This window comes from Ictidomys tridecemlineatus, chromosome 12 (assembly GCF_052094955.1).
Source record: "Ictidomys tridecemlineatus isolate mIctTri1 chromosome 12, mIctTri1.hap1, whole genome shotgun sequence".
Taxonomy (NCBI): domain Eukaryota; kingdom Metazoa; phylum Chordata; class Mammalia; order Rodentia; family Sciuridae; genus Ictidomys; species Ictidomys tridecemlineatus.
In genome coordinates, this window is record NC_135488.1 from 4,160,254 (window position 1) to 4,175,419 (window position 15,166).

Here is a 15,166-nt window from a genome sequence, read left to right on the forward strand (position 1 = left end):
ATATATATATATATATATATATATATATATATATATATATATATAAATTTAACAAGCCTTAAATTATAAATGTCCCTCATGTCTGGCAACCAGTAATACTGTGAACGTCTACACAAATCAACAGCTTAGGCTTGGTGCCTTTAGTAAAGTATTCTTGCATGAGGATATACAAGCCTAGCCCAGCCTGGCTTGAATTTCACAATAAATAACACCCCATAGCTTGTCAAAAAGAAATCATGTCTACTGATGTTTTTCTCCTCACAATCAAGGTGATCTGCCTTGCTAATACCAAGTAATTATCTCAATAACCCTGGTTCGTTTAATATAAGTAAGCCTGAATTTATCATATATCAGAAAAAAACTATTATTATACCAAGAAGTAGTTTCAAAATACAATTTGGTAACAACAGAATTCCTATTAGATTTAGAAATAATAAACCAAAAACATAAAAGTGCCTAACAATCCATATAACATATTGTTGCTAAACAATAAAAGAATCAAATACAAAATGCAAATCAAAATCAAACTAAGGAGATGAATGATACATTGGCAAATAGTCTGAAACAACAACAAAAAACTTACACAGAGGTTTAGAATGATGTTGGCCTTGGGATTAGTGTAGATTTTACAATGTTGAAGAATGTTCCTACTATTCCTAGTTTTTCTAGTGTTTTGAACATGAAGAGGTGCTGTATTTTGTCAAGTGCTTTTTCAGCATCTATTGAGATAATCATATAATTCTTGTATTTATGTCTATTGATGTGATGTATTACATTTGTTGATTTCTATATGTTGAACCAACCTTGCATGGGTTGAACCCACCTTGCATCCCTGGTTGAACCCCACTTGATCGTGGTGCATGATCTTTTTGATGTGTTCTTGTATGTGATTTGCCAGAATTTTACTGAGAATTTTTGCATCATGTTCATCAGAGATATTGTTCTGAAGTTTTCTTTCCTTGACATGTCTTTGCCTGGTTTTGGTATCAATGTGATGCAAGTCTCATAGAATGAATTTGAAAGAGTTCCCTCCTTTTATATTTCATGAAATAATATGAGGAGTATTGATATTATTTCTTCTTTTAAAGTCTTGTAGAATTCGGCTGAGAATTCTTCTGGTTTCGGGCTTTTCTTGGTTGGCAGGCTTTGATGGCATCTTGCTTGAAATTGATCTGTTTAAATTGTGTATGTCCTCCTAATTCAGTCTAGGTAGATCACGTGTTTCTAAAAATTTGTCAATGTCTTTGAGCTTTTTTATTTTATTGGAGTATAAATTTTCAAAATAGTTTCTGATTATCTTCTGTATTTCAGTAGTGTCTATCATGATATTTCCTTTTACATCATGAATTTTAGAAATTTGAGTTTTCTCTCTCCTTCTTTTTGTTAGTGTGACTAAGGGTTTATCAATTTTATTTGTTTTTTTCAAAGCACCAACATTCCTTTGGTCAATTTTTTTTAACTATTTCTTTTGTTTCTATTTCTAGGGCTTTGAGATTTAATTCTGAGATGGTCATCTCAGAATGTATTCTAATCCACAAAATGGAATATGTCTTTTGATAGAAACTTAACTTAATATCCTTGGCAGAGATCATTGAAAGACATGGATTATTGTTAGTATCCATAATATATGGGACCCTAAGAATTGTATCAGCCACATGCCTCCTTGATGGGTTTAAAGATAGATAAAGATTTTAGAATCAAGAAAATTAATGTCAATTTATAAAACACACTCTAATGAAGCATATTAGACAGAGAAAAAGGCAAACAATGACTGAGTAAATCTTTGCCCAGTGGGTTTTGGCTTTGAAAGAACACCCAGGCATTAACTACAATAGATCAGATGATTTTTAAATGAGCATAATTAGAGAATATTCTAAATAATGTTTCATATTTTAAAAAAATGAGACAGATGAGTATACATAAATTATTTGTACTTCTGAACAAAATTTGGAAACAGTGCTGACTTTTCAAGTTAATCATCTTAATCAGTTTGACTTCCCATTACAGTGGAACTCTCCATCTGCACATTGTCAAATACATGTCTTCCTGACACTCCCAGTGAAGACATATTCGACATATTTTTATTTAGAAGGCATATGGACATTTTCAATTCTTCATATTAAAGGAATCTATAAATAAGAAAAATAATTCACTATGTGCTGACATCCAGATGCAAACTGATAATTTTTTCAAAAATATTTATTGATAATCTGTTATCACAAACACAAGCACAGAGGCTTCATGATATAGTAAGGATGTTTTATCTAGAAAGGGGGCTACATAAATTTAAAATGAATTTAACAACAAAACATTGAACACAAATAGCTGGTTAATTATATTGATTTCCCACTATTTCAAAGATGTTACCAGACTAAAATTCATTTGTCTAGTTGATACTCAATAATACCAAGTGGTTGATGTTTGAATAAATTAATAGATTATTACAAACTGAATGCATGTTGACAAGTTATGTAGCAATTACTGATTCCTCTTCATGGTATTGATAATGACAGCTAACATTACTTGAGTACACTTACCAGGCACAGCTACCAGTTCTGTAATATACATTTGCAATTAACACACAGGACACCCCACAACCATAATCACACCTATTCTGGGGCCAAGGAAACACAGAGGAATTAAGTAACTTGTCAAAGTTTCACAACAGGCAAGTACCAGGTAGTATAACCAGAGTCCCTCTATAAACAATATATGATGCAATAGCTTTTAGAACTGTAGTGTAAATTTAGTTATCTGAAACTATGGCATTCAGTAAACTTGCCAAGCTCCTGGTGTATGTAAGAATGTAAATCAGAAACTGACACTAAACTTCCTGTGAGATCCTTAACCTTCGCACACTGCTCATCGGCATAGCTGCTCTGGTTACATCAAGTTAGCCCCTTACTCTTGTAACTACTTTTTTTGCTTTATCATCAATGTTTAAATCTTTAAAAATCAAAGTTAATCCTATGTTAGGTGTTCACTCATAACATCTTATGAGAATGGCACAGGAAGTCCCAAAATTCAGGGTCCAAGGGTATTACACAGGATTGTGTGAAACTGAGAATGTTCTGAAAGTTACTTACCTAGATACACCTTTAAATCCAGTCCTTTCTGTCACCAGGAGAACTTTTGTAAAAATCAGATTATGAGAAACATAATCTCTCTCTCTCTCTCTCATACACACACACACACACACACACACACACACACACACACACACACACACACATCTTTGGTAGTGCTTCCTAGTTTGGAGACAGTAACATCAGCATGAATTTGCTCTAAACAAAGAGCAAAATTAAAGTATAAGCACCAAAGAACACTCTCTGTATACTCTCTGTACAACAAAGCAGAAACAGAGTGGTAAGTGAGGCTAAGACCCTGAGTCCAGAGGTTTCCAGAGCAAGAAAGAGGCAAAGGAAGTTAAGAATTTAGCATCCATGAGGAATGAGAACCAAAGTGGTCAATACAGGATGGAGTGTGGAGTCAGTATTGCCCCTTAAATCCAAGAGGTGGAAGGAGGATCCTCAGATGACCCCTGGAAGTCATATAAAATGCCACAAAAATGCATGAGCTATTGGATATAGCTATGAGTCTAAGAAGGTAGAAAGACATAAATATAAACTCTTGACAGGAAGTAGTCTCCAGCAACCAGTGAAACTAATCAAAAAAACTCAAAAGGCCTGGGCAAAGTGGGCACATGCACACAAGTGGGCACATGCACAATGGAAGTTTGAACACAAACTTCCATTCCAAGTGTACTCACAAACCAAAATATTAAATTATATAAACCAGACACTAAGAGACAGCTCACAACAGTACATACAGGATCCAGGATCTCAGTAGGCCCGGTTTACCCCTCCCCTGGGGGTGCAGACACTGCCACAGCCTAGCCTTTGGCACAGGACTGTCCTTTCCTGCCAACAGACTACTTCGAAAGGTCAAGCCCAGAGGACCAGATCCACCCACTCCAACTTGTGCAGGATCCAGACAAAGATGCAGTAGCATTCATTGAGGGACACCATCAGGGTCTGGAAGCCCACAATCAAGGTGGGGTACAGACAATCTGCATGGGTACTAGAAGAATATAGGGAAGAAACTGTAATATCTCAGATCCACACTGCAAGAAAGGAAGACAAATAGACAACATGAAAATACAAGGGAGGAAAGTGCCCCAAACAAACCAGGACACTATAGTAACAGAACCTATAGACAGTGAAGTCGATTAAAAGTCAGAGAAGGAGGTCAGAAAGTTCATAATTAAAATGATCTGTGAATTAAAGAATGACCTAAATGAGCAAATACAAGCAAAAATTCATCACTCCAACTATGAGATAAGAGAGTAAATATAGGTAGCAAAAGATCACTTCAAGAGAGAGAGACTCTGAAAGAAAAAAAAACAGAAATCCTTGAAATGAAAAATACAGTGAATCAAATAAAAAACTCAATATAAAGCATAACCAACAGACTAGATCACTTGGAAGAAAGAATGTCAGATAATGAAGACAAAGTATGCAATCTAGAAAACATACAACAGAACATCCTCAGTAAAATATTCCAAGAAGAGGAAATGAAAAACAATGATGAAAATCAGCAGAGAGAGGGATTACATTAAAGGAAAATCTAATCAAAGGAGAAACAAAGTCACATTAAAATACCAAAAATCAACAAAAATGGCTGGGAATACAAATCATGTCTCAATAATAACCCTGAATGTTAATGGCCTAAACTCACCAATCAAAAGACATAGACTAGCAAAGTGGATGAAAAAGAAAAGACCCAACAATATGCTGCCTCCAAGAGACTCATTCCACCATCATTGCTAATCTCCTTCCCCCTCCCTTTCCCTCCCACCACTCTTCCCTATCTAGAATTAATCTAATCCTCCCATGTTCTCCCTCCCTACCCCACTATGAGTCACCCCCCCCCTCATATCGGAGAAAATATTCGGCATTTGTGTTTTGGGGATTGGCTAACTTCAATTAGCATTATCTTTTCCAGCACCATCCATTTACCTGCAAATGCCATAATTTTGTTCTTTTTTAGTGCTGAATAATATTCCACTGTGTATAAATATCACACTTTATTTATCCAATCATCCACTGAAGGACATATAGGTTGGCTCAACAGTTTAGCTATTGTAAATTTTGCTGCTATGAACATTGATGTGGCTGTGTCCCTGTTGTATGCTGTTTTTAAGTCCTATGGGTATAGTTCAATAAGAGTAATAGCTGGATCAAATGGTGGTTCCATTCCCAGATTTCCAAGGAATCTCCATACTGCTTTCCAAATTGGCTGCACCAATTTGCAGTCCCACCAGCAATGTATGAGTGTACCTTTTCCCCCACATCCTCGACAACACTGGTTGTTGTTTGTCTTCATAATAACTGCCACTTTGACTGCAGTGAGATAATACCTTAGAGTAGTTTTGATTTGCATTTCTCTGATTGCTAGAGATGATGAGCATTTTTTCATATATTTGTTGATTGACTGTGTATGCACTTCTGAGAAGTGTCTGTTCAGGTCATTGGCCCATTTATTGATTGGGTTATTTGGATATTTTGTTGTTGTTGTTGGTGGTGGTGGTGGTGGTGGTTTTGTGTGTGTGTGTGTGCTTAGCTTGTTAAATTCTTTATATATCCTAGAGATTAGTGCTCTATCTGATGTGTGAGGGATAAAAATTTGCTCCCAGAATGTAGGCTTTCTATTCACTTCACAGATTATTTCTTTTGCTGAGAAAAAAAACTTTAGTTTGAATCCATCCTATTTGTTGATTCGTGGTTTTAATTCTTATGCTATAGGTGTCTTATTAAGAAGTTGGGGCCTAATCCCACATGGTGACGATTAGGGCCTACTTTTTCTTCTATTAGATGCAGGGTCTCTGGTTTAATTCCTAGATCCTTAATCCTTTTTAGTTAACTTTTGTGCCGGGTAAGAGATAGGGGTTTGATTTCATTTTGTTAGATATTTCGTTGCATACAGATACCCAGTTTTCCCAGCACCATTTGTTGAAGAGGCTATCTTATCTCCAGTGCATGTTTTTGGCACCTTTGTCTAATATAAGATAATTGTAGTTTTGTGGATTAGTCTCCATGTTCTCTATTATGTATCATTGGTCTACCGGCCTGTTTTGGTGCTAATACCATGGTGTTTTTGTTACTATCGCTCTGTAGTATACTTTAAGGTCTAGTATAGCGATACCACCTGTTTATGTCTTCCTGCTTAGAATTGCTTTAGCTATTCTGGGTCTCTTATTTTTTCAGATGAATTTAATGATTGCTTTTTCTATTTCTATGAGGAATTCCATTTGGATTGTGATTGGAATTGCATTAAATCTGTATAGTGCTTTTGGTAGTGTGGGCATTTTGATAATATTAATTCTGTCTATCCACGAGAAAGGTAGATCTTTCCATCTTCTGAGGTCTTCTTTGATTTCTCTCTTTAGGGTTCTGTAGTTTTCATTATATAGATCTTTCACCTCTTTTGTTAATTCATTCTCACATATCTTTTTTTTTTTAGGATATTGTGAATGGGATAGTTTTCCTCATTTCCTTCTCAGAGGATTTGTCACTAATATACAGAAATGCCTTTGATTTATGGGTGTTGATTTTATATCCTACCACTTTGCTGAATTCATTTATTAGTTCTAGAAGCTTTCTGGTGGAGTTTTTTGGGTCTTCTACGTATAGAATCATATGGTCAGCAAATAGTGCTAGTTTAAGTTCTTCTATTCCTATAATTATTTTTTTGAATTTTTTTTTTGTCTAATTGCTCTGGCCAGTGTTTCAATAACTATGTTGAATAGAAGTGGTGAGAGAGGTCTTCCCTGTCTTGTTCTAGATTTTAGAGGGAATGCCTTCAATTTTTCTCCGTTTAGAATTATGTTGGCCTGAGTCTTAGCATAGATAGCCTTTATGATGTTAAAGTATGTTGCAGTTATTCCTAGTTTTTCTAGTGTTTTGAACATAAAGGGGTGCTGTATTTTGTCAAATGCTTTTTCTGTGTCTATCAAGATGATTATATGATTCTTATCTTTAAGTCTATTGATGTGGTGAATCAACCTTAGATCCTGGGGATGAATCTCACTTGATTATGGTGCACAATCTTTTTGATATGTTTTTGTATCTGATTTGCCAGAATTTTGTTGAAGATTTTTGCATCTATGTTCATTAGAGTTTTTGGTCTGAAGTTTTCTTTCTTTGAAGTGTCTTTGTCTGGTTTTGCAATCAGGGTGATATTGTCCTCATAGAATGAGTTTGGAAGTACTCCCTCTTTTTCTATTTCCTGAAATAAATTGAAGAGTATTGGTATTAGTTCTTCTTTAAAGGTCTTGTAGAACTTGGCTGTATATCTGTCTGGTCCTGGGCTTTTCTTGGCTGGTAGTCTTTTGATGGCTTCTTCTATTTCCTCACTTAATATTGGTCTGTTTAAGATGTGTATATCTTCCCAATTCAATCTGGGCAGATCATATGACTTAAATAATTTATCAATGCCTTCACTGTCTTCTATTTTATTAGAGTATAAGGTTTCAAAATAATTTCTAATTATCTTCTATATTTCTGTCATTTCTGTTGTGATACTGCCTTTTTCATCATGTATGCTGGTAATTTGAGTTCTCTCTCTTCTCTTCATTAGCATGGCTAAGGGTCTGTCAATCTTATGTTTTCAAAGAAACAACTTTTGATTTTGTCAATTTTTTTCAATTGTTTCTTTTGTTTTGATTTCATTGATTTCAGCTCTGATTTTAATTATTTCTTGCCTTTTACTGCTTTTGCTACTGATTTATTCTTTTTCTAGGGCTTTGAGATGTAGTGTGAGGTCATTTACTTGTTGACTTTGTCTTCTTTTAAGGAATTAACTCCATACAATGAATTTTCCTCTTAGTACTGCTTTCATAGTGTCCCAGAGATTTCATTATGTTGTGTCTGTGTTCTCATTTACCTCTAAGAATTTTTAATCTCCTCCTTGATGTCTTCTGTAACCCATTATTCATTCAGTAGCATATTGTTCAGTCTCTATGTGATGCAGAAATTTTTATTCTTTATTTTGTCATTGATTTCCAATTTCATTCCATTATGATCTGATAGAATGCATGGTAGTATCTCTACTCCTTTGTATTTGCTAAGAGTTGCCCTGTGGCATAGTACATGGCCTATTTTTGAGAAGGATCCATGTGCTACTGAGAAGAACATGTATCTGCTTGATGCTGGTTGATATACTCTATATATGTCAGTTAAGTCTAAGTTATTAATTGTGATATTGAGCTCTATAATTTCTTTATTCAACTTTTACTTGGAAGATCAGCCTAGTGGTGAGAGAGGTGTGTTAAAGTCATCCAAGATTATTCTGTTGTGGTCAATTTGACTCTTGAACTTGAGAAGAATTTGTTTTATGAACATAGCTGCACCATTGTTTGGAGCATATATATTCATGATTGTTAGGTCTTATTGGTGTATGGTTCCCTTGAGTAGTATATAGTGTCCATCTTTATCGCTTTTAATTAACTTTGGCTTTATTTGATATGAGTATAGAGACTCCTGCCTGCTTCCGCAGTCCATGTGAGTGGTATGATTTTTCCCAAACTTTCACCTTCAGTCTGTGTATGTCTTTTTCTATCAAATGCATCTCCTGTAGGCAGCATCTTTTTAATCCAATCTGCTAGCCTATGTCTTTTGATTGGTGAGTTGAAGTCATTAACATTTAGGGTCACTATTGAGACACAGTTTGTATTTCTAGACATATTTGTTTATTTTTGTTATTCAACTTGACTTGGTTTTCCTCTTTGATTAGTTTTTCTTTTAGTGTACTATCTCCCTCTGCTGGTTTTCATTCTTGTGTTTCATTTCCTCTTCAAGAATCTGAAGCTTAGTTTTGCTGGATACAAGATTCTTGGTTGGAACCCATTAACTTTCAGAGTTTGAAATATGTTGTTCTTGGATCATCTAGGTTTCAGGGACTGGGTTGAAAAATTTGCTGTCATCCTAATTAGTTTACCCCTATAAGTAATCTGTCTGATTCCTTTCTCTTGTGGCTTTTAAAATTCTCTCCTTCTTCTGTATGTTGGGCATTTTCATTATAATGTGTCTTGGTGTGGATCTCTTGTGATTTTGCACATTCATTGTCCTATAGGCTCCTTGGGTTTGGATTTCCATTTCATTATTCATGTCTGGAAAGTTTTCTGATATTATTTCATTGAACAGATTGCTCATTCCTTTGGTTTGGACCTCTATGCCTTTCTCTATCCCAATAACTCTTAAATTTGGTCTTTATTGGCTATCCCATATTTCTTGGATACTCTGTTTGTGGATTCTTATCATTTTCACTGTGCTGTCTACGTTCTATTCAAGATGATATACTTTGTCCTCGTTGTCTGATGTCCTATCTTCTTAGTGGTCTAGTCTGCTTGTGATACTGTCATTTGAGATTTTAATTTGGTTTATTATATCTTTCATTTCAAAGATTTCTCTTTGGTTTTTTGTATAACCTCAATAAAAAAGAATAAAATTGGTGGATTCATGTTTTAAGATTTCTCAACTTACATAAAGCTAGAGAAGTCAAGGCAGCTGGTAGTGACATAAGGATAGACACATAGACCAAATAGACTGAGATTCTAATATAAATTCTTAAATTTATGGTCAGCTGATTTTTGACAATGGTGCTAAATCTACTCGTGGGAAAGGAATAATCTGTTCAACAAATGTGCCAGGACAAATGGACATCCATATGCAAAAGAATGAAGTTGGACTCCTACCTCAAACATATACAAAAATTATCTCAAAATAGATCATAGACTTAACCTAAAACCATAGAACAACTCTTGAAGAAAACAAAGGAATTAATCTTCATGTCCTTTGATTAAGTAACAGTTCCTTAGATACGCAAGTAATAAAGAAAAATTAGGTCAAATGGACTAAAACAAAATTTAAATTTTTTTATGCTGCAATTGACACTAAAGAAACTGAAAGGACAACCCAGAGAATGAGAAAAAAAATAATTTGTGAATCACATATCTAAATGATCACATTCATAATAAAAAAGACCAATTATAACCCAATAGTAAAAAGACAATCCTCAAAATTGGTAAAAGATTTGAACATATATTATTCTAAAAGAGATGTACAAAAGCCAGTAAGAACATGAAAAAATGATCAATATCATTAATCAGTAGGGAAACAGAAATAAAAAATTTAACAAAAATACTACTTAACATCTATTAAGATACCTATAATCAAGGCAGAGAGTAACAAGAATATGGAAAAGCTGAAAACTTTGTATATTTTTGGTGGTAAACAAAATAGTACTGCTACTTTCAAAATCAGTTTGTCAACTTCTCAAAACATTAATCAAAATTATCCATTAATTTCACTCCTAGAAATACACTCAAGAAAAATGAAAACATATGTCTACACAAAAATTGTACTTTGGCAGCATTATTCAAAATAGCCAAGAAATGAAAATAGCACCGAATTTGTAAGATGGAACATCATTCATAAATACAAAGAAATGATGCACTGAAACATGTTACAACATGGGGAACAGTAGAAACAGTGAAAGAAGAGAGTCACAAAAAGGCCACATAGTATATGATTCTATTTACATGAATCATATAAATGTCCAGATTTAGCACATCTATAGAGACAGAAAGCAGATCACTAGGTTTCCTATTTCTGGGTGTGAAGGAGAAAGAAGAAGACTGTTAATGGGTATTAGCTGGTTTTTGGAAAGGACAAAATGCTCTAAAATAGACTTAAAGAACATCAAGAAACCCTGTCTACAAAAATGATAAAAAGCAATACATTGTACATTTTGGATGTGTGAATCATAGATTTCTTGATTTTATCTCTAGGAAGCTCTTTTTAAATGTAGCCATTATTTCTCAACAGATTTACAAATGGTCAACAAGTATATGAAGAGCCACAATGAAATATCATCTCACCCCAGACAGCATGGCTACTGTAAAAAAGTAACATAAAACAATAAAGTGCTAGCAAAGATACAGAAAAGGGGTAAGTCTCCTACCTTGGAAATGTAAATCAGGAAAGCCATTATGGGAATCAGTACTGAACTTCCTCAGAAAACTACAAATAGAACTACCATATGAATCCATCAATTCCACTAGTGGATATACACCAAAGGAAAGGAAATAAGTATGGTAAAAAAAATACCTATACTCCATATTTATTGCAGCACTACTCACAGTATTCCCAAATATGGAATCAAAGTAGGTGTCCACTGACAGATGAAAGGATAAAGAAAATGTGGTATATGTATGCAACAAAACATTATTCAGCCATGCAAAAAAATAAAATCTTTTGCAGCAATATGGATGTTACTGGGGGACACTATGTTAAGAGACATAAATCAGGCATAGAAAGACAAATACCGCATGTTCTCACTTATATATGTAAGCTAAAAATGTTGATCTCATAGAAGAGAAGAGTAGAATAGTGGTTACCAGAGTCTATAAAGGATGTGGGAAAGAGGGTGGTTCACAGGGATACAGTTAGAAAAGAGGAATGACATCTAATGTGCTACAACATGGTAGGGTAACTTTGGTTGACAACATTTAATGTATACTTCAGAAAAGTCAGTAGAAAGGATTCTGAGTACTGCTAACACAAAAACTATTTGTGGTGATAGTTATCACTACAATTATCCAATTATCCTGATCTTGCCATATATGTTGTATAGACCTACTGTGTCTCATAAACACATACAAGTATTATGCATCAACGAAAACAAAAATAAAGATTTTTAAAGATAAAAATAAAATGTACTCATTGATATAAGAAAAGTAAACTTTCTGAAAAGAGAGAATAGACTGAGCCTGAATATAAGCAAACAATTAAAAGTGAATTGGAAGATGGACTGAAAAGTTCATGGAATGACAAGCAAAAATAATTCAAAATGTTTAAATGAGACAAAAGAGATTTGTCAAATTTTGTAAATATCACAGTCATGCTAAATTAACTTACAAATCAATATAATTCCAATTAAAACCCTAGTACCAATTTTCAGGGAATTTATCAAGCTTTTCTTAAAATGAAGAAATAAAAGATAAAAAGTTTGAAGTTATCCTCCACTGATAGCTATCATTATTAATGTTATTATTGACAATATTGTTTCTTATACAACAGATACCACATTAAGCATTACATGTGCATTAAATTACTACTACTCAATAACTTATTCAACTTAACTTCAGTATAATATATATATATAATACATCTTTGGTTATATGCAGAGTAAAACAATTGTAAAGCAATACAAACAATGCTCAGAATAAACAGAAATAATAAACATATAAAAAGAAACTATCACTAGAAATCAGGAAAAGTATATTTTAAAGAATATGTCCTCTTACTCCTATGAATGTGACTGCAAACATGAAGGCTCATCAAGTGTTGGAGAAAATGTGAAGCAACAGGAACACTTGCAGATTGCTGAGGAAGTGTGAGCTAATACAATCACCTTACAGAGGAAGCACATGGAAATCTGGATAGAGAACATAGTTGCTCACTTTTTAAATTTCTATGCTTCATTGCACTTTAAAAATATTTACAGTAAATAGTAGCTGGGGATAATTTTATGGAAATTTTCTGTTTTCATATTTACTTCTTTAAAGGCTTCATTTGTCATGAGATATTATCATCAAGTAATAAAATTATACATTCATGGGTTCTACATCCATGAGTCAACCATGGATGGACTCAAATAATCAGAGATTATAAATATTTGGGAGAAAAAATTTCAGAAAGTTCCAAAAATCAAATTTTGGATTTTCCACATGTTGTGTCCTCCTATGAATCCACATGAATACAGTAAGACATTGTATGAGGTATTATAAGCAATTATGTCAGTTCTTTTGTCACTATGGTTGGCTGATTCCATTGCTTAGGGGCTGAGGTGAAACAGAACATTAAGACAGAAGAGAAGAGTGTGGCAGAGGAAAGCTACTTAGTTCAGGGCAGCCAGGAAGAGCCAGGAAGGAGAGAGAAGAGAGATGGGGGAGAGAAGGGAAGGGAGACAGAGAGGGAAGGGACAGGAACAAGATACAATACCCAAGGGCACATCCCTAGTGACTTACTTCCTCTGGCCATATCCCCACCTACATACAGTGTTTACCACCTCCCAGGAATCCATCCAATTTCTTAATTCTCTGATAAGGTTAGAGTCCTCATGGCCCAATCATTTCTTAAAAGCTCCATGTCTGAACATCCTATAATGGAGATCTGCCTACACTACATGAGCTTTTAGGGGATATTCAAGATATAAACCATACAGTAATCTAGAGATGAAATATAGTTCATAAGAGGATCTCATGTAAAGAGTGGGCATCCAAGTATTTGGGTATTCATGGAAAGTTGTAGGACCAATGTTTTACAGATATAAGAAATGACTCAAATTTAACCACTTAATCAGAAACACAAGAAACAACTGGGACACTTAACAAATCATAACTAGTTTCATCCCTGCATCCCATGTGCCAATTGATAGCCTCACAAAAACCCTTTTAGACTGACCTAGCCCAAGGTAACAGGGCCAGTAAAAGCAAAACTAGAATTTTCCTAAATCCAAATGTTTCACCTTAAGTAAGTAAGGGCTCCACTACTGCAAAGATGGTGATGCTGCCTCTGACTACAGCCTGGAGGCGAAGCCTGTGCTTAATGCAAAAGAGGCAGTTTTTACACATGTTTTTGATTGTCAGATTAAGTATGCAGATAGATGAGAGCTAAAACCAGAATCTAGGGTTTAAACAACAGATCACTTCATATCTTATTGAGAAAGACAGGCCATATACATTACAATCTTTTTTTCCAACAAAGGCCACTCTAAAGCTTTGCAAAATTAAATGTTCATTAGTGTCACAACACTAACCACTGTTCAAATAAATATACACCAAAATATACACCTTCCAGAAATATCTTTAATACACTACCACCTGAATCATGACAACTGACACTGCTGCCTAATACAACATATTACACTAAATGACATGCAACCCTCTTACTTAGAGAAATAAAACCAAATCATTTTGGTACTAAAGCATGTCTCTGCTGAATATTTCAAGTACAACATAAGATATCTGTGAGTTCTATTAATTAGAATTTTCACTAGGTAAACAACAACTAGTACTGCCAAAACTTTCTCCAATCTGATATGAGGACTGGAAATAAAACTGGCTGGAATAGTGAAAAAAAAAAAGTCAACTAATAACAAGTTTTAGATCTGATACCAGGTTACTGGAAATGAGAACAAGTTAAATCACATCCTCAAGAAATCTGGTCCACACTGAACAGACTGTGGGGTTCTTGAAGAAAATGACATAATGTGTAGAATGTGTTCTTTCTTTAACTGAAATATAACATGCATGCAAGAAAAGATTAGTGTGCAGCTTCATAAATTTCTAGGCATAAATGCATGTAACTAGCAACCAAATCCAGAAACAGAACATTGTGAGTGTATCTTCTCTATCAAGGATCATCTTTGAAACTTCTAACACAATACATTACCTCCTCCTCTTTTTATATGCTATGTAAATTGTAATTCTCAGTATGCACTGAATTTTATGTCTGATCTCCTTTGTTAACATCAGGTTTGTGGCAATAATTCATACAGTTGCATGTACATGTAGACAGTCCATTCTTACTATTGCAAACTACTGTAGAGTGTGTAAAACAAATTTGTCCATGTACCTAATGGATGTTTGAGTAATTGCCAGGTTAGGGGTATTATAAATAGCACTACTTGAACATTCTACTATATCTCTTCTTTTGAAATGTATGTTCAATACATTTCTGTTAAGTCCATCTGGAGAAATGGAATTTCCAAGCTATCACTATGCAAATTACTTTCCTACCTACTGTTGCAGCAAATTACCACAAACAAGGTAGCTTAAAACTTACAGCTATGGGTCTTACATAGACCCCAGTCCTACATGATTTTAGTAAGCTCAAATCAAAGTGTTAACAGGGCTATGTTCCTTTCTTCAGGCTCTAAGAGAGAAGACTCTTTTCTTGCATTTTCCACATCCCAGAAGCTGCCCTCTTGGCTCAGGGTCTCAGTCTCTATGTTCAAAGCCAGGAACTGCTGGTGCAGTCTTCTTAAAATACATCACCCTGTCACTAATTCTTTGGCTTCCCTCTTCCACATTCAAAGGAAC

General features: G+C 34.5%; 1 long non-coding RNA gene across 3 annotated transcripts in view; it reads right to left on the reverse strand.

Moving 5' to 3' along the window:
- LOC144368985 (uncharacterized) overlaps nt 1-15,166 on the reverse strand; it is a 143,199-nt gene that overhangs the window by 42,750 nt on the left and 85,283 nt on the right. The gene's annotated exons all lie outside the window — the stretch shown is intronic.